The following is a 22396-nucleotide window of genomic DNA, read 5'->3' on the forward strand; positions in this document are numbered from 1 at the left end:
AAGTCATCGAATTATGCATAGGCTGTGTAATCATGAGATTTGACTATGAAATAATAAATATGGTCAGGGTGAAAGTCAATAGCTCTTGGCACTAATGCTTTCAGCCTCATTGATTCCTGGGCGTCAGAATGTTCAAATGTGAGAGAGAGATTACAGCATCTCCAAGCTGGGCAAAAGTGGAGTAGTATTAACTGTTGGTGATCATTCAGTATTGTGCAATGATGACATTACTGTAAAGCAAATCTCTTTAATTGATTTTTGTCCGTTTTGAGGATACATTAAATGCAGTGGGAAAAACACATTTCTACCCTTCTATAAATGTATATGTAAATTATATTGGAAATGCACATTTTCAACACAGTCCATACAAATGGGAATCATGATTTTGCATAATTCAGACTTTAATGTGATGGCATGCATTTATAATGCAAAATCCCTCTAAGAAAACACTTTATGTAAAAAAAAAAAATGCAAGTGATACCTCCAAGCACAGTGTTGACATCTCTGTAATAAATATGTCCTTTCAGCAGAATACAAAAGTATACGCTGGTGAGGGTCTCATCTGAAAACAGCTCTCACCACAGGAAAGCTCACTTATAGTCCTGCTAGATTTTTCTGTTGGCATGTATTTCCTCATAACAAATCTGGACTAAAATTACCAGTGCACTTTGCTCTAGTTTTTACACAATTTCAATGAAGATGAAAAATATCTGTATTTTTGCATTTGAGAACTGCAGATCATAAATATACCTCCTTAAGTTACTCTAAACAGAACTGTACATTTATTAACACAAAATAAAGCCATAAGTACAAATTTGTGAGAAAAAAACAAACATTTATAACATATGTAATCATTGAATGAATTACATTTTAATATAAAAATATATACGGCTGCTTGACAAAATCAATGCTATAAGACTTTTGAACAGGCAGCTACCAGTCTCTGTCCCAACCCAGTGGCCACCAGTCAGTACAAATTTCGCTACCAATCTGTGTCCCAGTAGCCTGAATTCCAGGTTTTTCCTATGCCAGAGCAGTCAAGTTATGGGTCTCGTTCCAGTCTTGGCTCCCAACCTCTGGAGCAATCCAGTAAAGTAGTTTGTGGTGCAGTCTGGCTTTCCTGATCCAGCACCTCTGCACTCTCAGACTGCTCAAAACAATCATTTATCTCCAGGAGTAGGCCTATTGATCGTTACATTAAGTGAAGTCTTTGCTGCTTTCTTCATTTAGTGTTTGCTTTTGTTTTTGAAAATAAATAAATAATTAAAACAGGTTTGTGGTTTTGGTGTTTACTAGGTGTGTGTGTGTGTGTGAGTGTGTGGGAGGGAGGGGCTGGGGAAGTCTTTGACCTTTGATAGTCTTTAGTGCTGTGTTCCAGTCCACTTGACAGGCACTTGCAAACTTCCCTAAGCACTTCCCCTCGGGGGAATCCCTGCTGCCATTTTGAAGTGCGTTCCACTTCCTGAAGTGGACGAGCGTTCCCTCGATTTTGACCGAGGGAGCGAGTCTACTTCATATGTACACTTCAGGGATCTACAGGTATATGTCCCACATAGCGCTTGCACTTCATTTATCAACACCTGACACCTTGCACAGATGATGGAGGGAAAAGTACTTTACACCTGTAAGTGAACTTAGGTTACTTAAGTAGTTTAGAATAGTTATATTGAGATGAAACAACACAATGTAATACAATAACTGTTATTGTTTAGATTTATAAAGAATTGTTCATTGTAATATTACATTTTATGGTTGACCCACAGGCTTCATTTGCACATTAATAAAGAAAACTACAATGTTAATAATAAACCAGCTTGCAGAAAAGTGGTTTACATAATTTAACATTTAATTGAACAACTACACAGAAATTGTAAGAATGTTTAATGTATTACAAATGTCAAATGTATTACAGCCAAGTGTGTTATTGTATAGGGTCAGATCAAGACACTGAAGCTTATTAAGCTTCGAGGAGGAAATGGCAGCCTGTTTACTGGCCGGAGAAATGCTGCCAAACTGGCGTGGGAGTGAGTACTCCTATCAGAAATGTTACATTTCATTAGCCACATTTGCAGGCTTTTCTGTTATTTTGAAGTACATTAGTATGTCTGTTATTCACTGCCACACATAAAATAAGTCATTGTTTTGGGAAATAACAGAATACTGGACGTTCATGTTATTATTATTATTATAATAATAATCAGCTGTGTTTATGTCTTTGACCAGGACAATTGTTAAATAAATTATGTTGGATGGAAAGGTGACAGGTGCCCAGGCTTCAAAAAAATGGGAACATTTTTAGAAAAAATATAAGGTAGCATCTGGCATGTATATACAATTGTTCTGTAATCTACGCTGTGGACATTTAAGTGCTGAGTAACAGTGTTCTGTTCTTTCAAACCTTATTTAGGAGCTCCGGAACCCTCCAACTGGCACTGGGACAGACCAGGGGGAACTCAGTGCCTGCACATGGAAGTGGTTTGCTTTGATGCATTCCACTAATGGAGCAATTGGGGCCAGCATTACTCACCGTTTTAATTTCATTTTTTTTTTGACTACCACCAAACTCAACTAACCAGCCGGTGCCATCCTCTTATGTCATATTTATATTTGCATACATTTCGTTTTTATTAATTGATGTGTTGCCAAATTGTCAAAAATATATTTAAGATGTTTTGTCTCCCAATTATGGTTTATTTCTTGGCTAGTTACAGTAATTGCAGTTCTTATTGACGAGAAAAAAGTAATTAAGTGAATTATTTCACTTTAATATGAAACATTTCATTTGTGACTTTACATACTGTGCACATGTTTTCTTTAATTATTTTGAATTAATTTCAATATTTACACTGCAAAGTTTTCAATAAAAAGAACACAAAAAATGTGTCTGAATGTATAATTACCACTACAGTTTAACACATTAAACTATTTACGTGCAGCAAGTGATTTCCTTAAATAAATAAAAATGTCATACATTTTATGAAAGAAATACAGTTAACTGCCTACAAGTAGTTGTGGTCATGTAGCTGGGTCCTGGGTGCTGAAATCTGGCGAGCGAGTGTGTTCCTCACAGCTACTCCTCTCAGGTCTCCAGGAGCCATTGTGGACCCACATCATTTTCTGCTGCCTCAGGTCCAGGATCCTCCAAGTCCCCAACCCATATATTATGCAATACAGTACAACATGTGATGACGTCAGGGACAAAATTTGAGTCAACTTCAAGGGTCTTAAAGAAGATACTACGCCACCTTCTATTCATAATCCCGAATATTCTCTCAATTACACACCTGGCTTTTGAAACATGGGCATTAAAACGTCCCTCAATGGCATCCCTCAGAGGTTCTTTAAATGGTGTAATAGTGCATATTGTTGGGATGTTCAATGCAAGGATAACCACCATCACATAGAATCAAATATCCTGCTGGTGGATAGAGAGCTTGTGTGTATACTGGGCTGTTTTTCAGTACTCTTGTGTCATGGATACCCAGCAAAAGTGTCCAGAAAAAAATCCATTGCTGTCACATATGGCCTGTAATTGAACAGAATAAAATAGCTTTCGATTGAAGTAATCCTGTGTGTCTAGTCCAACAGGTTTTTTTATTCTAACATGGCACCCATCAATGGCACCAACACACTTTTTGAAAAAATGGCTGTGGGCCAGTCTGGCAAATCCCTCTCCAACATTGTCAAAGTCCTGAGGTTTAGGAAATTGAATACACTTGGTTCGTAGAGCTACAACTTTCAAGGCAACAGAATGGATGATCCGAAAGACACTGGTCTTTGGAATGGAGACACAGCACTATAAGAACCCCCATGCCCAAGCCAATAGAGAAACACCTCAACTACAGGATTCAAGCCATGCCTCTTTTTAATGCCAAGTAGTCTAACCAACATAGATATGGCATCTCGAGACAGTCTGAAGTCTGTCTTTGTGTCCACTATTTCTTCAAAGTAAATCTGAAGTACTGGCACACTGGGGTTGACCTTTGCAATTTGCCTTTGGTCCTGAAATTTGGAAGAATACATTTTTGGTTTACATAATATGAAAATATTATGTAATGGGCCAGCCAGAGGAACACAAGCACCTTGTGCAGCATGCAGAGAAAAGTCCAAATTAAAAAAAATTCCCCATCGTAAGTGCACATTGATGGCCTAATGGTGCGTTCACACCGGACGCGAATAGCGTGTCAGGCGCGAGTGATTTCAATGTTAAGTCAATGCAAAGACGCGTTACACGCGTTTTACGCGCGGAACGCGTCTTTGCATTGACTTAACATTGAAATCACTCGCGCCTGACGCGCTATTCGCGTCCGGTGTGAACGCACCATAAGACACGAAACAAGCGGTTTGTGTGATAAAACTACAGTATTTCTATCGTTTTTATCTCTTTTACACAACGGCGTCCAAGTGATCTGTTGAACGCTTTCTTCCCCGGAATTTCTTCCCCGGAAGAAATTCCTTCCCCGGAAACTAATCTAACCACCTTCGATTGGACGTTGCATTTTTAAACTCAGCAGAAACGTGTGTGATTGGCTGTACGGCTCAAAACGATGGGGAATTTTTTAATTTGGACTTTTCTCTGCATGCTATTAGAGACATCTCTGCTTGCTTTTGGAGACAGTACCTATATCTGCATGCTTTTGGAGACAGTACCTAAGACACCTTTATCTTGGATGCACTTCAGGTAAGCTAAAACATACCAAAATTTAATTTCAAAGTGAACTATCCCTTTAACTAGATTGCTTTCATAGTGTAAACGCTTGTGTGGTCAAATGCGTTCAAATGGCCACAAAAAGACTGCCTAGTGTACTGACCCAATGCATTACATTATGGGAAGCATGCTAGCCAAATGGGATTCAAACTTTGTTGGCTGAAGTCCCAAGTCAACAACACATGAAACAAAGCTTTATTCAAATGTATTGTTTTAACAAACTATCACACATTTACAGGCAGTGAACCCCACATCTTGCTGCCATCTCAACACAGTTGTGCCAATTCTGCGGCTTTATTTTGATGAAGCAGCTGACCACCGTGCCCACCTTCACCTGTCTTTGCCGTCCATCATGTCTCTCATTGCTGCAGTCAGATTGGAATCTGACTATGGGTGGGAAAGGGAAATCAAGGTGCTTGTGTTCCTCTGGCTGGCCCATGCAACATCCTTCAGGGTTGTGTCATATCCCCAAGACCTGTGCATGACATTGTGCACAGAGTGAGCAAGGCAACCATGGGAATTTTGAGGTGACTTGCTTTCCAACCAGAGATGACCTGGAGGAAGTGGGAGCACCCTCACGAAAAAGAAGTATACTTCAAGTTCATTTTATGAAGTATACTTAAGTAATGTTCAAGTATATTTTTAAGTATACATTATGTATTAGTATACTTATGTCAATATGTACTAGTAGTAAACTTGTAAGTGTACTATTTTAATACCGCTTGGTACTAAATTGGCCCACTTGAAGTATATAAAAGTATATGTTTAAGTGTACTATAAGTGTAACAGTAGTAAACTTTAAGTGCACAACTAGTTCATAAGCGTTTCTCATTTGTACTCCAAGTAAACTTATGGGTATACTAGTAGTTTACTATTTGAATACTTGTAGCAAAGTTTTAGTTTATGAAAGTACCGGTAAACTTTGAAGTACACTCTCAGTAAACTACTAGTTTAGTAGTTTTATACTGAAAGTATGTAACAGTATACCTGAACGGTGTGTTGAGGGACTTAGGCACATACCCATGTTTCGGCTTTAGTACGACTTTAGAGTCATTAGGGCCGAACTCCATACACGACGCTCTCACCGAGAGCGCTTGTAAATCCCCCACACGCTTTACTGAAGCGAGAGCCAGAAGAAACACTGTCTTGAAAGACAAGTGCTTCATGTCAACTGAGTGCACAGGCTCAAACGGGGGCCCCTTCATGGCATCCAATACCGTAGAAAGGTCCCAGACGGGGACTGAAAGAGGTCTGGGAGGATTCAATCTCCTAGCTCCAACTATGAGAGGTGTTGGTGTAGTGGCTTAAAAAATTCCGATTCTATTTTTTGTGTGGGGATGGGGCTTACCTGGCACCAGTGTAAAATAAATATATTTTAGAGTTTTTGCCTTTTATTGTGATAGGAAAATATGGGATCAAAAAAAGTAATCGAGCCGGGACTTGAACTTGTTTCACCTACAAATCATCAGCTCTGAAAATCAGTGCATTGACCACTAGGCTGTGGAGGCCTAATTATTTTCTGCACTTTGATAGATATTAGAAGATCCTCCTCGTGTAAGAAATACAGGGGGAACGGATTACGACGGCTGTTTTTTTGCTGTCGGATTCTGTTCCCCCTGTAAAAAAAACAGCTGTCGGAATCTGTTCCCCCACTCCCATCATGAGAGGTGTTGATGTAGTGGCTTAGAAAAATGCATATTTTATTTTGTGTGTGGATCGAGCTTACCTGCCACCAGTGTAAAATAAATATATTTTAGAGTTTTTGCCTTTTATTGTGATAGGAAAATATGGGATCAAAAAAAGTCCACATGCCGGGACTTGAACTTGTGTCACCTAAAAATCATCCGCTCTTGAAGTCAGTGCATTGACCACTAGGCTGTGGGGGCCTGTTAATTTTCAGCACTTTGATAGATATTAGAAGATCCTCATTGTGTAAGAAATACAGGGCGAACGGATTCCGACAGCTGTTTTTTTGCCGTCGGATTCTGTTCCCCCTGTAAAAAAAACAGCTGTCGGAATCCGTTCCCCCACTCCCATCATGAGAGGTGTTGATGTAGTGGCTTAAAAAAAGTTTTTTTTTTATATAGTGTGGAATGGAGCTTACATGGCACCAGTGTAAAATAAATATATTTTAGAGTTTTTGCCTTTTATTAAGATAGGAAAAAATGGGATAAAAAAAGTCATCGAGCCGGGACTTGAACTTGTGTCACCTAAAAATCATCAGCTCTTGAAGTCAGTGCACTGACCACTAGGCTGTGGGGGCCTATTAATTAACAGCACTTTGATATATATTAGAAGATCCTCATAGTGTAAGAAATACATGGGGGAAAAGAATCGGACGGCAAAAAAAATTATGTCGGAATCTGTTCCCCCACTCCCATTATGAGAGGTGTTAATGTAGTCGCTTGAATAAAGGTTGATAGTAGTTTGTTTGTTTTGTGGATGGAGGTTAACTGTCATCGTTTACATTTGAGCATTTGGTATATTTTTGATCCAGAGCGACGTAGATTGAATTTCATGGTACACATTTTGTATTTTTATCAGTTTCTGCTTTCCCTGGAAATCGAACCTATGACCTTGGCATTGAAAGCACCAATGCTCTACTGTTTGAGCTAGTGGGAAGCTCTTTAAATAAGTGCATCAGTTTAAGGAATCATTTTTGGGAGTTTTTGCTGTTTATTATGATAGCAGAATACAGGATCAAGAAAAATCACAAAATGGGACTTGAACTCAGGTCACCCAAAGCCCTACACTTCTTAACACCAGTGCACTGACCACTAGGCTATAGGAGTCAATATATCAGCAACAGTTTAATAAATATGAGAACCTCATTGTGTATGAAATACAGGGGGAACAGAATCCGATGGCAAAAAAACAGCTGTCGGAATCCGTTCCCCCACTCCCATCATGAGAGGTGTTGATGTAGTGGCTTGAAAAATGCATATTTTATTTTGTGTGGGGATGGAGCTTACCTGGTATCAGTTTAAATAAATATATTTTAGAGTTTTTTTTTTTATTGTGATAGGAAAATATGGGATCAAAAAAAGTCATCGAGCCGGGACTTGAACTTGTTTCACCTAAAATTCGTCAGCTCTTAAAGTCAGTTCATTGACCACTAGGCTGTGGAGGCCTAGTCATTTTCAGCACTTTGATAGATATTAGAAGATTCTCCTCGTGTAAGAAATACAGGGGGAACGGATTCCGACGGCTGTTTTTTTGCTGTCGGATTCTGTTCCCCCTGTAAAAAAAACAGCTGTCGGAGTCCGTTCCCCCACTCCCATCATGAGAGGTGTTGATGTAGTGGCCTAAAGAAGCTTTTTTTATTTTATGTGGGGATGGAGCTTACCTGGTATCAGTTTAAATAAATATATTTTAGAGTTTTTTTTTTATTATTGTGATAGGAAAAAATGGGATCAAAAAAAGTAATCGAGGCAGGACTTGAACTTGTTTCACCTAAAAATCATCAACTCTTGAAGTCAGTGCATTGACCACTAGGCTGTGAGGGCTAATCAGTTTCAGCACTTTGATTGATATTAGAAGATCCTCATAGTGTAAGAAATACAGGGGGAACGGATTCCGACGGCTGTTTTTTTGCTGTCGGATTCTGTTCCCCCTGTAAAAAAAACAGCTGTCGGAATCTGTTCCCCCACTCCCATCATGAGAGGTGTTTATGTAGTGGCTTAAAAAAATGCATATTTTATTTTGTGTGGGGATCGACCTGGTATCAGTTTAAATAAATATATTTTAGAGTTTTTGAATTTTATTGTGATAGGAAAATATGGGATAAAAAAAAAGTCATCGAGCCTGGACTTGAACTTGTTTCACCTAAAAATCATCAGCTCTTAAAGTCAGTGCATTGACCACTAGGCTGTGGAGGCCTAATTATTTTCAGCACTTTGATAGACATTAGAAGATTCTCCTTGTGTAAGAAATACAGGGGGAACGGATTCCGACGGCTGTTTTTTTGCCGTCGGATTCTGTTCCCCCACTCCCATCATGAGAGGTGTTGATGTAGTGGCCTAAAAAAGCTTTTTTTATTTTGTGTGGAATGGAGCTTACATGGCACCAGTGTAAAATAAATATATTTTATTGTTTTTGCCTTTTATTGTGATAGGAAAATATGCGATCAAAAAAAGTAATCGAGCCAGGACTTGAACTTGTTTCACCTAAAAATCGTCAGCTCTTAAAGTCAGTGCATTGACCACTAGGCTGTGGAGGCCTAATTCTTTTCAGCACTTTGATAGACATTAGAACATTCTCCTTGTGTAAGAAATACAGGGGGAACGGATTCCGACGGCTGTTTTTTTGCTGTCGGATTCTGTTCCCCCACTCCCATCATGAGAGGTGTTGATGAAGTGGCTTAAAAAATGCATATTTTATTTTATGTGGGGATGGAGCTTACCTGGTATCAGTTTAAATAAATATATTTTAGAGTTTTTTTTTTTTTATTGTGATAGGAAAAAATGGGATCAAAAAAAGTAATCGAGCCGGGACTTGAACTTGTTTCACCTAAAAATCGTCAGCTCTTAAAGTCAGTGCAATGACCACTAGGCTGTGGAGGCCTAATTCTTTTCAGCACTTTGATAGACATTAGAAGATTCTCCTTGTGTAAGAAATACAGGGGGAACGGATTCCGACGGCTGTTTTTTTGCTGTCGGATTCTGTTCCCCCTGTAAAAAAAACAGCTGTCGGAATCCATTCCCCCACTCCCATCATGAGAGGTGTTGATGAAGTGGCTTAAAAAATGCATATTTTATTTTATGTGGGGATGGAGCTTACCTGGTATCAGTTTAAATAAATATATTTTAGAGTTTTTTTTATTTTTATTGTGATAGGAAATTATGGGATAAAAAAAAGTCATCGAGCCGGGACTTGAACTTGTTTCACCTAAAATTCATCAGCTCTTAAAGTCAGTGCATTGACCACTAGGCTGTGGAGGCCTAGTCATTTTCAGCACTTTGATAGACATTAGAAGATTCTCCTTGTGTAAGAAATACAGGGGGAACGGATTCCGACGGCTTTTTTTTTGCTGTCGGATTCTGTTCCCCCTGTAAAAAAAACAGCTGTCGGAATCCATTCCCCCACTCCCATCATGAGAGGTGTTGATGAAGTGGCTTAAAAAATGCATATTTTATTTTATGTGGGGATGGAGCATTCCTGGTATCAGTTTAAATAAATATATTTTAGAGTTTTTTTTTTTTTTATTGTGATAGGAAAAAATAGGATCAAAAAAAGTAATCGAGCCAGGATTTGAACTTGTTTCACCTAAAAATCATCAGCTCTTGAAGTCAGTGCATTGACCACTAGGCTGTGGAGGCCTAATTATTTTCTGCACTTTGATTGATATTAGAAGATCCTCCTTGTGTAAGAAATACAGGGGGAACGGATTCCGACGGCTGTTTTTTTGCTGTCGGATTCTGTTCCCCCTGTAAAAAAAACAGCTGTCGGAATCTGTTCCCCCACTCCCATCATGAGAGGTGTTTATGTAGTGGCTTAAAAAAATGCATATTTTATTTTGTGTGGGGATCGACCTGGGATCAGTTTAAATAAATATATTTTAGAGTTTTTGCCTTTTATTGTGATAGGAAAAAATGGGATCAAAAAAAGTAATCGAGCCAGGACTTGAACTTGTTTCACCTAAAAATCATCAACTCTTGAAGTCAGTGCATTGACCACTAGGCTGTGGAGGCCTTATTGTTTTCAGAACTTTGATAGATATTAGAAGATCCTCCTCGTGTAAGAAATACAGGGGGAACGTATTCCGACGGCTGTTTTTTTGCTGTCGGAATCTGTTCCCCCACTCCCATCATGAAGGTGTTGGTGTAGTGGCTTGAAAAAATGCATATTTTATTTTGTGTGGGGATGGAGCTTACCTGGTATCAGTTTAAATAAATATATTTTAGAGTTTTTTTTTTTTTTATTGTGATAGGAAAATATGGGATAAAAAAAAGTCATCGAGCCGGGACTTGAACTTGTTTCACCTAAAATTCATCAGCTCTTAAAGTCAGTGCATTGACCACTAGGCTGTGGAGGCCTAATTATTTTCAGCACTTTGATAGACATTAGAAGATTCTCCTTGTGTAAGAAATACAGGGGGAACGGATTCCGACGGCTGTTTTTTTGCTGTCGGATTCTGTTCCCCCTGTAAAAAAAACAGCTGTCGGATTCTGTTCCCCCACTCCCATCATGAGAGGTGTTTATGTAGTGGCTTAAAAAAATGCATATTTTATTTTGTGTGGGGATCGACCTGGTATCAGTTTAAATAAATATATTTTAGAGTTTTTGCCTTTTATTGTGATAGGAAAATATGGGATAAAAAAAAGTCATCGAGCCGGGACTTGAACTTGTTTCACCTAAAAATCGTCAGCTCTAACCTGGTCAGTGTATTGACCACTAGGCTGTGGAGGCCTAGTTATTTTCAGCACTTTGATAGACATTAGAAGATTCTCCTTGTGTAAGAAATACAGGGGGAACGGATTCCGACGGCTGTTTTTTTGCTGTCGGATTCTGTTCCCCCTGTAACAAAAAACAGCTGTCGGAATCTGTTCCCCCACTCCCATCATGAAGGTGTTGATGTAGTGGCTTAAAAAATGCATATTTTATTTTGTGTGGGGATGGAGCTTTCCTGGTATCAGTTTAAATAAATATATTTTAGAGTTTTTGCCTTTTATTGTGATAGGAAAATATGCGATCAAAAAAGTAATTGAGCCAGGACTTGAACTTGTTTCACCTAAAAATCACCAGCTCTTAAAGTTAGTGCATTGACCACTAGGCTGTGGAGGCCTATTCATTTTCAGCACTTTGATAGATATTAGAAGATCCTCCTCGTGTAATAAATACAGGGGGAACGGATTCCGACGGCTGTTTTTTTGCTGTCGGATTCTGTTCCCCCTGTAAAAAAAACAGCTGTCGGAATCTGTTCCCCCACTCCCATCATGAGAGGTGTTTATGTAGTAGCTTAAAAAAATGCATATTTTATTTTGTGTGGGGATCGACCTGGGATCAGTTTAAATAAATATATTTTAGAGTTTTTGCCTTTTATTGTGATAGGAAAAAATGGGATCAAAAAAAGTAATCGAGCCGGGACTTGAACTTGCTTCACCTAAAAATCATCAACTCTTGAAGTCAGTGCATTGACCACTAGGCTGTGGAGGCCTTATTGTTTTCAGAACTTTGATAGATATTAGAAGATCCTCCTCGTGTAAGAAATACAGGGGGAACGGATTCCGACGGCTGTTTTTTTGCTGTCGGATTCTGTTCCCCCTGTAAAAAAAACAGCTGTCGGGATCCATTCCCCCACTCCCATCATGAGAGGTGTTGATGAAGTGGCTTAAAAAATGCATATTTTATTTTATGTGGGGATGGAGCTTACCTGGTATCAGTTTAAATAAATATATTTTAGAGTTTTTTTTTTTTATTGTGATAGGAAAAAATAGGATCAAAAAAAGTCATCGAGCCGGGACTTGAACTTGTTTCACCTAAAAATCATCAGCTCTTGAAGTCAGTGCATTGACCACTAGGCTGTGGAGGCCTATTTATTTTCAGCACTTTGATTGATATTAGAAGATCCTCATAGTGTAAGAAATACAGGGGGAACGGATTCCGACGGAAGTTTTTTTGCTGTCGGATTCTGTTCCCCCACTCCCATCATGAGAGGTGTTGATGTAGTGGCTTAAAAAAATGCATATTTTATTTTGTGTGGGGATGGAGCTTACCTGGTATCAGTTTAAATAAATATATTTTAGAGTTTTTTTTTTTTTTATTGTGATAGGAAAATATGGGATAAAAAAAAGTCATCGAGCCGGGACTTGAACTTGTTTCACCTAAAATTCATCAGCTCTTGAAGTCAGTGCATTGACCACTAGGCTGTGGAGGCCTATTCATTTTCAGCACTTTGATAGACATTAGAAGATTCTCCTTGTGTAAGAAATACAGGGGGAACGGATTCCGACGGCTGTTTTTTTGCTGTCGGATTCTGTTCCCCCTGTAAAAAAAACAGCTGTCGGAATCTGTTCCCCCACTCCCATCATGAGAGGTGTTTATGTAGTGGCTTAAAAAAATGCATATTTTATTTTGTGTGGGGATCGACCTGGTATCAGTTTAAATAAATATATTTTAGAGTTTTTGCCTTTTATTGTGATAGGAAAATATGCGATCAAAAAAGTAATTGAGCCAGGACTTGAACTTGTTTCACCTAAAAATCGCCAGCTCTTAAAGTTAGTGCATTGACCACTAGGCTGTGGAGGCCTATTCATTTTCAGCACTTTGATAGATATTAGAAGATCGTCCTCGTGTAAGAAATACAGGGGGAACGGATTCCGACGGCTGTTTTTTTGCCGTCGGATTCTGTTCCCCCACTCCCATCATGAGAGGTGTTGATGTAGTGGCCTAAAAAAGCTTTTTTTATTTTGTGTGGAATGGAGCTTACATGGCACCAGTGTAAAATAAATATATTTTATTGTTTTTGCCTTTTATTGTGATAGGAAAATATGCGATCAAAAAAAGTAATCGAGCCGGGACTTGAACTTGTTTCACCTAAAAATCGTCAGCTCTTAAAGTCAGTGCATTGACCACTAGGCTGTGGAGGCCTATTTATTTTCAGCACTTTGATTGATATTAGAAGATCCTCATAGTGTAAGAAATACAGGGGGAACGGATTCCGACGGCTGTTTTTTTGCTGTCGGATTCTGTTCCCCCACTCCCATCATGAGAGGTGTTGATGTAGTGGCTTAAAAAATGCATATTTTATTTTATGTGGGGATGGAGCTTACCTGGTATCAGTTTAAATAAATATATTTTAGAGTTTTTTTTTTTTTATTGTGATAGGAAAAAATGGGATCAAAAAAAGTAATCGAGCCAGGACTTGAACTTGTTTCACCTAAAAATCATCAGCTCTTGAAGTCAGTGCATTGACCACTAGGCTGTGGAGGCCTATTTATTTTCAGCACTTTGATTGATATTAGAAGATCCTCCTCGTGTAAGAAATACGGGGGGAACGGATTCCGACGGCTGTTTTTTTGCTGTCGGATTCTGTTCCCCCTGTAAAAAAAAACAGCTGTCGGAATCCATTCCCCCACTCCCATCATGAAGGTGTTGATGTAGTGGCTTGAAAAAATGCATATTTTATTTTGTGTGGGGATGGAGCTTACCTGGTATCAGTTTAAATAAATATATTTTAGAGTTTTTTTTTTTTTTATTGTGATAGGAAATTATGGGATAAAAAAAAGTCATCGAGCCGGGACTTGAACTTGTTTCACCTAAAATTCATCAGCTCTTGAAGTCAGTGCATTGACCACTAGGCTGTGGAGGCCTATTCATTTTCAGCACTTTGATAGACATTAGAAGATTCTCCTTGTGTAAGAAATACAGGGGGAACGGATTCCGACGGCTGTTTTTTTGCTGTCGGATTCTGTTCCCCCTGTAAAAAAAACAGCTGTCGGAATCTGTTCCCCCACTCCCATCATGAGAGGTGTTTATGTAGTGGCTTAAAAAAATGCATATTTTATTTTGTGTGGGGATCGACCTGGTATCAGTTTAAATAAATATATTTTAGAGTTGTTGTTTTTTTATTGTGATAGGAAAAATTGGGATCAGAAAAAGTAATCGAGCCAGGACTTGAACTTGTTTCACCTAAAAATCATCAGCTCTTAAAGTTAGTGCATTGACCACTAGGCTGTGGAGGCCTAGTCATTTTCAGCACTTTGATAGATATTAGAAGATCCTCCTCGTGTAAGAAATACAGGGGGAACGGATTCCGACGACTGTTTTTTTGTCGTCGGATTCTGTTCCCCCACTCCCATCATGAAGGTGTTGATGTAGTGGCCTAAAAAAGCTTTTTTTATTTTGTGTGGAATGGAGCTTACATGGCACCAGTGTAAAATAAATATATTTTATTGTTTTTGCCTTTTATTGTGATAGGAAAAAATGGGATCAAAAAAACTAATCGAGCCGGGACTTGAACTTGTTTCACCTAAAAATCGTCAGCTCTTAAAGTCAGTGCATTGACCACTAGGCTGTGGAGGCCCAATTCTTTTCAGCACTTTGATAGACATTAGAAGATTCTCCTTGTGTAAGAAATACAGGGGGAACGGATTCCGACGGCTGTTTTTTTGCTGTCGGAATCTGTTTCCCCACTCCCATCATGAGAGGTGTTGATGTAGTGGCTTAAAAAATGCATATTTTATTTTATGTGGGGATGGAGCTTACCTGGTATCAGTTTAAATAAATATATTTTAGAGTTTTTTTTTTTTATTGTGATAGGAAAAAATGGGATCAAAAAAAGTAATCGAGCCAGGACTTGAACTTGTTTCACCTAAAAATCATTAACTCTTGAAGTCAGTTCATTGACCACTAGGCTGTGGAGGCCTTATTGTTTTCAGAACTTTGATAGATATTAGAAGATCCTCCTCGTGTAAGAAATACAGGGGGAACGTATTCCGACGGCTGTTTTTTTGCTGTCGGAATCTGTTACCCCACTCCCATCATGAAGGTGTTGATGTAGTGGCTTGAAAAAATGCATATTTTATTTTGTGTGGGGATGGAGCTTACCTGGTATCAGTTTAAATAAATATATTTTAGAGTTTTTTTTTTTTTATTGTGATAGGAAAATATGGGATAAAAAAAAGTCATCGAGCCGGGACTTGAACTTGTTTCACCTAAAATTCATCAGCTCTTAAAGTCAGTGCATTGACCACTAGGCTGTGGAGGCCTAATTATTTTCAGCACTTTGATAGATATTAGAAGATTCTCCTTGTGTAAGAAATACAGGGGGAACGGATTCCGACGGCTGTTTTTTTGCTGTCGGATTCTGTTCCCCCTGTAAAAAAAACAGCTGTCGGAATCTGTTCCCCCACTCCCATCATGAGAGGTGTTTATGTAGTGGCTTAAAAAAATGCATATTTTATTTCGTGTGGGGATCGACCTGGTATCAGTTTAAATAAATATATTTTAGAGTTTTTGCCTTTTATTGTGATAGGAAAATATGGGATAAAAAAAAAGTCATCGAGCCGGGACTTGAACTTGTTTCACCTAAAAATCGTCAGCTCTTAAAGTCAGTGTATTGACCAGTAGGCTGTGGAGGCCTAGTTATTTTCAGCACTTTGATAGACATTAGAAGATTCTCCTTGTGTAAGAAATACAGGGGGAACGGATTCCGACAGCTGTTTTTTTTCCGTCGGATTCTGTTCCCCCTGTAACAAAAAACAGCTGTCGGAATCTGTTCCCCCACTCCCATCATGAAGGTGTTGATGTAGTGGCTTAAAAAATTCATATTTTATTTTGTGTGGGGATGGAGCTTTCCTGGTATCAGTTTAAATAAATATATTTTAGAGTTTTTCCCTTTTATTGTGATAGGAAAATATGCGATCAAAAAAGTCATCGAGCCAGGACTTGAACTTGTTTCACCTAAAAATCGCCAGCTCTTAAAGTTAGTGCATTGACCACTAGGCTGTGGAGGCCTATTCATTTTCAGCACTTTGATAGATATTAGAAGATCCTCCTCGTGTAATAAATACAGGGGGAACGGATTCCGACGGCTGTTTTTTTGCTGTCGGATTCTGTTCCCCCACTCCCATCATGAGAGGTGTTGATGTAGTGGCTTAAAAAAATGCATATTTTATTTCGTGTGGGGATCGACCTGGTATCAGTTTAAATAAATATATTTTAGAGTTTTTGAATTTTATTGTGATAGGAAAATATGGGATAAAAAAAAAGTCATCGAGGCTAGACTTGAACTTTTTTCACCTAAAAATCGTCAGCTCTTAAAGTCAGTGCATTGACCACTAGGCTGTGGAGGCATAATTATTTTCAGCACTTTGATAGACATTAGAAGATTCTCCTTGTGTAAGAAATACAGGGGGAACGGATTCCGACAGCTGTTTTTTTGCCGTCGGATTCTGTTCCCCCTGTAACAAAAAACAGCTGTCGGAATCTGTTTCCCCACTCCCATCATGAGAGGTGTTGATGAAGTGGCTTAAAAAATGCATATTTTATTTTATGTGGGGATGGAGCTTACCTGGTATCAGTTTAAATAAATATATTTTAGAGTTTTTTTTTTTTATTGTGATAGGAAAAAATGGGATCAAAAAAAGTAATCGAGCCAGGACTTGAACTTGTTTCACCTAAAAATCATCAGCTCTTAAAGTCAGTGCATTGACCACTAGGCTGTGGAGGCCTTATTGTTTTCAGAACTTTGATAGATATTAGAAGATCCTCCTCGTGTAAGAAATAAAGGGGGAACGGATTCCGACGGCTGTTTTTTTGCTGTCGGATTCTGTTCCCCCTGTAAAAAAAACAGCTGTCGGAATCCATTCCCCCACTCCCATCATGAGAGGTGTTGATGAAGTGGCTTAAAAAATGCATATTTTATTTTATGTGGGGATGGAGCTTACCTGGTATCAGTTTAAATAAATATATTTTAGAGTTTTTTTTTTTTTATTGTGATAGGAAAAAATGGGATCAAAAAAATGTAATCGAGCCAGGACTTGAACTTGTTTCACCTAAAAATCATCAGCTCTTGAAGTCAGTGCATTGACCACTAGGCTGTGGAGGCCTATTTATTTTCAGCACTTTGATAGATATTAGTAGATCCTCATAGTGTAAGAAATACAGGGGGAACGGATTCCGACGGCTGTTTTTTTGCTGTCGGATTCTGTTCCCCCTGTAAAAAAAAACAGCTGTCGGAATCTGTTCCCCCACTCCCATCATGAGAGGTGTTTATGTAGTGGCTTAAAAAAATGCATATTTTATTTTGTGTGGGGATCGACCTGGTATCAGTTTAAATAAATATATTTTAGAGTTTTTGCCTTTTATTGTGATAGGAAAATATGCGATCAAAAAAGTAATTGAGCCAGGACTTGAACTTGTTTCACCTAAAAATCATCAACTCTTGAAGTCAGTGCATTGACCACTAGGCTGTGGAGGCCTTATTGTTTTCAGAACTTTGATAGATATTAGAAGATCCTCCTCGTGTAAGAAATACAGGGGGAACGGATTCCGACGACTGTTTTTTTGCTGTCGGAATCTGTTCCCCCACTCCCATCATGAAGGTGTTGATGTAGTGGCTTGAAAAAATGCATATTTTATTTTGTGTGGGGATGGAGCTTACCTGGTATCAGTTTAAATAAATATATTTTAGAGTTTTTTTTTTTTTATTGTGATAGGAAAATATGGGATAAAAAAAAGTCATCGAGCCGGGACTTGAACTTGTTTCACCTAAAATTCATCAACTCTTGAAGTCAGTGCATTGACCACTAGCCTGTGGAGGACTAATTATTTTCAGCACTTTGATAGACATTAGAAGATTCTCCTTGTGTAAGAAATACAGGGGGAACGGATTCCGACGGCTGTTTTTTTGCTGTCGGATTCTGTTCCCCCTGTAAAAAAAAACAGCTGTCGGAATCTGTTCCCCCACTCCCATCATGAGAGGTGTTTATGTAGTGGCTTAAAAAAATGCATATTTTATTTTGTGTGGGGATGGAGCTTACCTGGTATCAGTTTAATTAAATATATTTTAGAGTTTTTTTTTTTTTTATTGTGATAGGAAAATATGGGATAAAAAAAGTCATCGAGCCGGGACTTGAACTTGTTTCACCTAAAATTCATCAGCTCTTAAAGTCAGTGCATTGACCACTAGGCTGTGGAGGCCTAGTCATTTTCAGCACTTTGATAGACATTAGAAGATTATCCTTGTGTAAGAAATACAGGGGGAACGGATTCCGACGGCTGTTTTTTTGCTGTCGGATTCTGTTCCCCCTGTAAAAAAAACAGCTGTCGGAATCTGTTCCCCCACTCCCATCATGAGAGGTGTTTATGTAGTGGCTTAAAAAAATGCATATTTTATTTTGTGTGGGGATCGACCTGGTATCAGTTTAAATAAATATATTTTAGAGTTTTTGCCTTTTATTGTGATAGGAAAATATGGGATAAAAAAAAAGTCATCGAGCCGGGACTTGAACTTGTTTCACCTAAAAATCGTCAGCTCTAACCTGGTCAGTGTATTGACCAGTAGGCTGTGGAGGCCTAGTTATTTTCAGCACTTTGATAGACATTAGAAGATTCTCCTTGTGTAAGAAATACAGGGGGAACGGATTCCGACGGCTGTTTTTTTGCCGTCGGATTCTGTTCCCCCTGTAAAAAAAAACAGCTGTCGGAATCTGTTCCCCCACTCCCATCATGAGAGGTGTTTATGTAGTGGCTTAAAAAAATGCATATTTTATTTTGTGTGGGGATCGACCTGGGATCAGTTTAAATAAATATATTTTAGAGTTTTTTTATTTTTTATTGTGATAGGAAAAAATGGGATCAAAAAAAGTAATCGAGCCGGGACTTGAACTTGCTTCACCTAAAAATCATCAACTCTTGAAGTCAGTGCATTGACCACTAGGCTGTGGAGGCCTTATTGTTTTCAGAACTTTGATAGATATTAGAAGATCCTCCTCGTGTAAGAAATACGGGGGGAACGGATTCCGACGGCTGTTTTTTTGCTGTCGGATTCTGTTCCCCCTGTAAAAAAAACAGCTGTCGGAATCTGTTCCCCCACTCCCATCATGAAGGTGTTGATGTAGTGGCTTGAAAAAATGCATATTTTATTTTGTGTGGGGATGGAGCTTACCTGGTATCAGTTTAAATAAATATATTTTAGAGTTTTTTTTTTTTATTGTGATAGGAAAATATGGGATAAAAAAAAGTCATCGAGCCGGGACTTGAACTTGTTTCACCTAAAATTCATCAGCTCTTAAAGTCAGTGCATTGACCACTAGGCTGTGGAGGCCTAGTCATTTTCAGCACTTTGATAGACATTAGAAGATTCTCCTTGTGTAAGAAATACAGGGGGAACGGATTCCGACGGCTGTTTTTTTGCTGTCGGATTCTGTTCCCCCTGTAAAAAAAACAGCTGTCGGAATCTGTTCCCCCACTCCCATCATGAGAGGTGTTTATGTAGTGGCTTAAAAAAATGCATATTTTATTTTGTGTGGGGATCGACCTGGTATCAGTTTAAATAAATATATTTTAGAGTTTTTGTCTTTTATTGTGATAGGAAAATATGGGATAAAAAAAAGTCATCGAGCCAGGACTTGAACTTGTTTCACCTAAAAATCATCAGCTCTTAAAGTCAGTGCATTGACCACTAGGCTGTGGAGGACTAATTATTTTCAGCACTTTGATAGACATTAGAAGATTCTCCTTGTGTAAGAAATACAGGGGGAACGGATTCCGACAGCTGTTTTTTTGCCGTCGGATTCTGTTCCCCCTGTATAAAAAAACAGCTGTCGGATTCTGTTTCCCCACTCCCATCATGAGAGGTGTTGATGAAGTGGCTTAAAAAATGCATATTTTATTTTATGTGGGGATGGAGCTTACCTGGTATCAGTTTAAATAAATATATTTTAGAGTTTTTTTTTTTTTTTATTGTGATAGGAAAAAATAGGATCAAAAAAAGTAATCGAGCCAGGATTTGAACTTGTTTCACCTAAAAATCATCAGCTCTTGAAGTCAGTGCATTGACCACTAGGCTGTGGAGGCCTAATTATTTTCAGCACTTTGATAGACATTAGAAGATTCTCCTTGTGTAAGAAATACAGGGGGAACGGATTCCGACGGCTGTTTTTTTGCTGTCGGATTCTGTTCCCCCTGTAAAAAAAAACAGCTGTCGGAATCTGTTCCCCCACTCCCATCATGAGAGGTGTTTATGTAGTGGCTTAAAAAAATGCATATTTTATTTTGTGTGGGGATCGACCTGGTATCAGTTTAAATAAATATATTTTAGAGTTTTTGCCTTTTATTGTGATAGGAAAAAATGAGATCAAAAAAAGTAATCGAGCCTGGACTTGAACTTGTTTCACCTAAAAATCATCAACTCTTGAAGTCAGTTCATTGACCACTAGGCTGTGGAGGCCTTATTGTTTTCAGAACTTTGATAGATATTAGAAGATCCTCCTCGTGTAAGAAATACAGGGGGAACGGATTCCGACGACTGTTTTTTTGCTGTCGGATTCTGTTCCCCCACTCCCATCATGAGAGGTGTTGATGAAGTGGCTTAAAAAATGCATATTTTATTTTATGTGGGGATGGAGCTTACCTGGTATCAGTTTAAATAAATATATTTTAGAGTTTTTTTTTTATTATTGTGATAGGAAAAAATGGGATCAAAAAAAGTAATCGAGCCAGGACTTGAACTTGTTTCACCTAAAAATCATCAGCTCTTGAAGTCAGTGCATTGACCACTAGGCTGTGGAGGCCTATTTATTTTCAGCACTTTGATTGATATTAGAAGATCCTCATAGTGTAAGAAATACAGGGGGAACGGATTCCGACGGCTATTTTTTTGCTGTCGGATTCTGTTCCCCCTGTAAAAAAAAACAGCTGTCGGAATCCATTCCCCCACTCCCATCATGAAGGTGTTGATGTAGTGGCTTGAAAAAATGCATATTTTATTTTGTGTGGGGATGGAGCTTACCTGGTATCAGTTTAAATAAATATATTTTAGAGTTTTTTTTTTTTTTATTGTGATAGGAAATATGGGATAAAAAAAAGTCATCGAGCCGGGACTTGAACTTGTTTCACCTAAAAATCATCAACTCTTGAAGTCAGTGCATTGACCACTAGGCTGTGGAGGCCTTATTGTTTTCAGAACTTTGATAGATATTAGAAGATCCTCCTCGTGTAAGAAATACAGGGGGAACGGATTCCGACGACTGTTTTTTTGCTGTCGGAATCTGTTCCCCCACTCCCATCATGAAGGTGTTGATGTAGTGGCTTGAAAAAATGCATATTTTATTTTGTGTGGGGATGGAGCTTACCTGGTATCAGTTTAAATAAATATATTTTAGAGTTTTTTTTTTTTTATTGTGATAGGAAAATATGGGATAAAAAAAAGTCATCGAGCCGGGACTTGAACTTGTTTCACCTAAAATTCATCAACTCTTGAAGTCAGTGCATTGACCACTAGCCTGTGGAGGCCTAGTCATTTTCAGCACTTTGATAGACATTAGAAGATTATCCTTGTGTAAGAAATACAGGGGGAACGGATTCCGACGGCTGTTTTTTTGCTGTCGGATTCTGTTCCCCCTGTAAAAAAAACAGCTGTCGGAATCTGTTCCCCCACTCCCATCATGAGAGGTGTTTATGTAGTGGCTTAAAAAAATGCATATTTTATTTTGTGTGGGGATCGACCTGGTATCAGTTTAAATAAATATATTTTAGAGTTTTTTTATTTTTTATTGTGATAGGAAAAAATGGGATCAAAAAAAGTAATCGAGCCAGGACTTGAACTTGTTTCACCTAAAAATCATCAGCTCTTGAAGTCAGTGCATTGACCACTAGGCTGTGGAGGCCTATTTATTTTCAGCTCTTTGATTGATATTAGAAGATCCTCATAGTGTAAGAAATACAGGGGGAACGGATTCCGACGGCTGTTTTTTTGCTGTCGGATTCTGTTCCCCCTGTAAAAAAAACAGCTGTCGGAATCTGTTCCCCCACTCCCATCATGAGAGGTGTTTATGTAGTAGCTTAAAAAAATGCATATTTTATTTTGTGTGGGGATCGACCTGGGATCAGTTTAAATAAATATATTTTAGAGTTTTTGCCTTTTATTGTGATAGGAAAAAATGGGATCAAAAAAAGTAATCGAGCCGGGACTTGAACTTGTTTCACCTAAAAATCATCAACTCTTGAAGTCAGTGCATTGAC

This window comes from Phoxinus phoxinus (genome assembly GCF_949152265.1).
Source record: "Phoxinus phoxinus genome assembly, chromosome: 22".
NCBI lineage: Eukaryota > Metazoa > Chordata > Actinopteri > Cypriniformes > Leuciscidae > Phoxinus > Phoxinus phoxinus.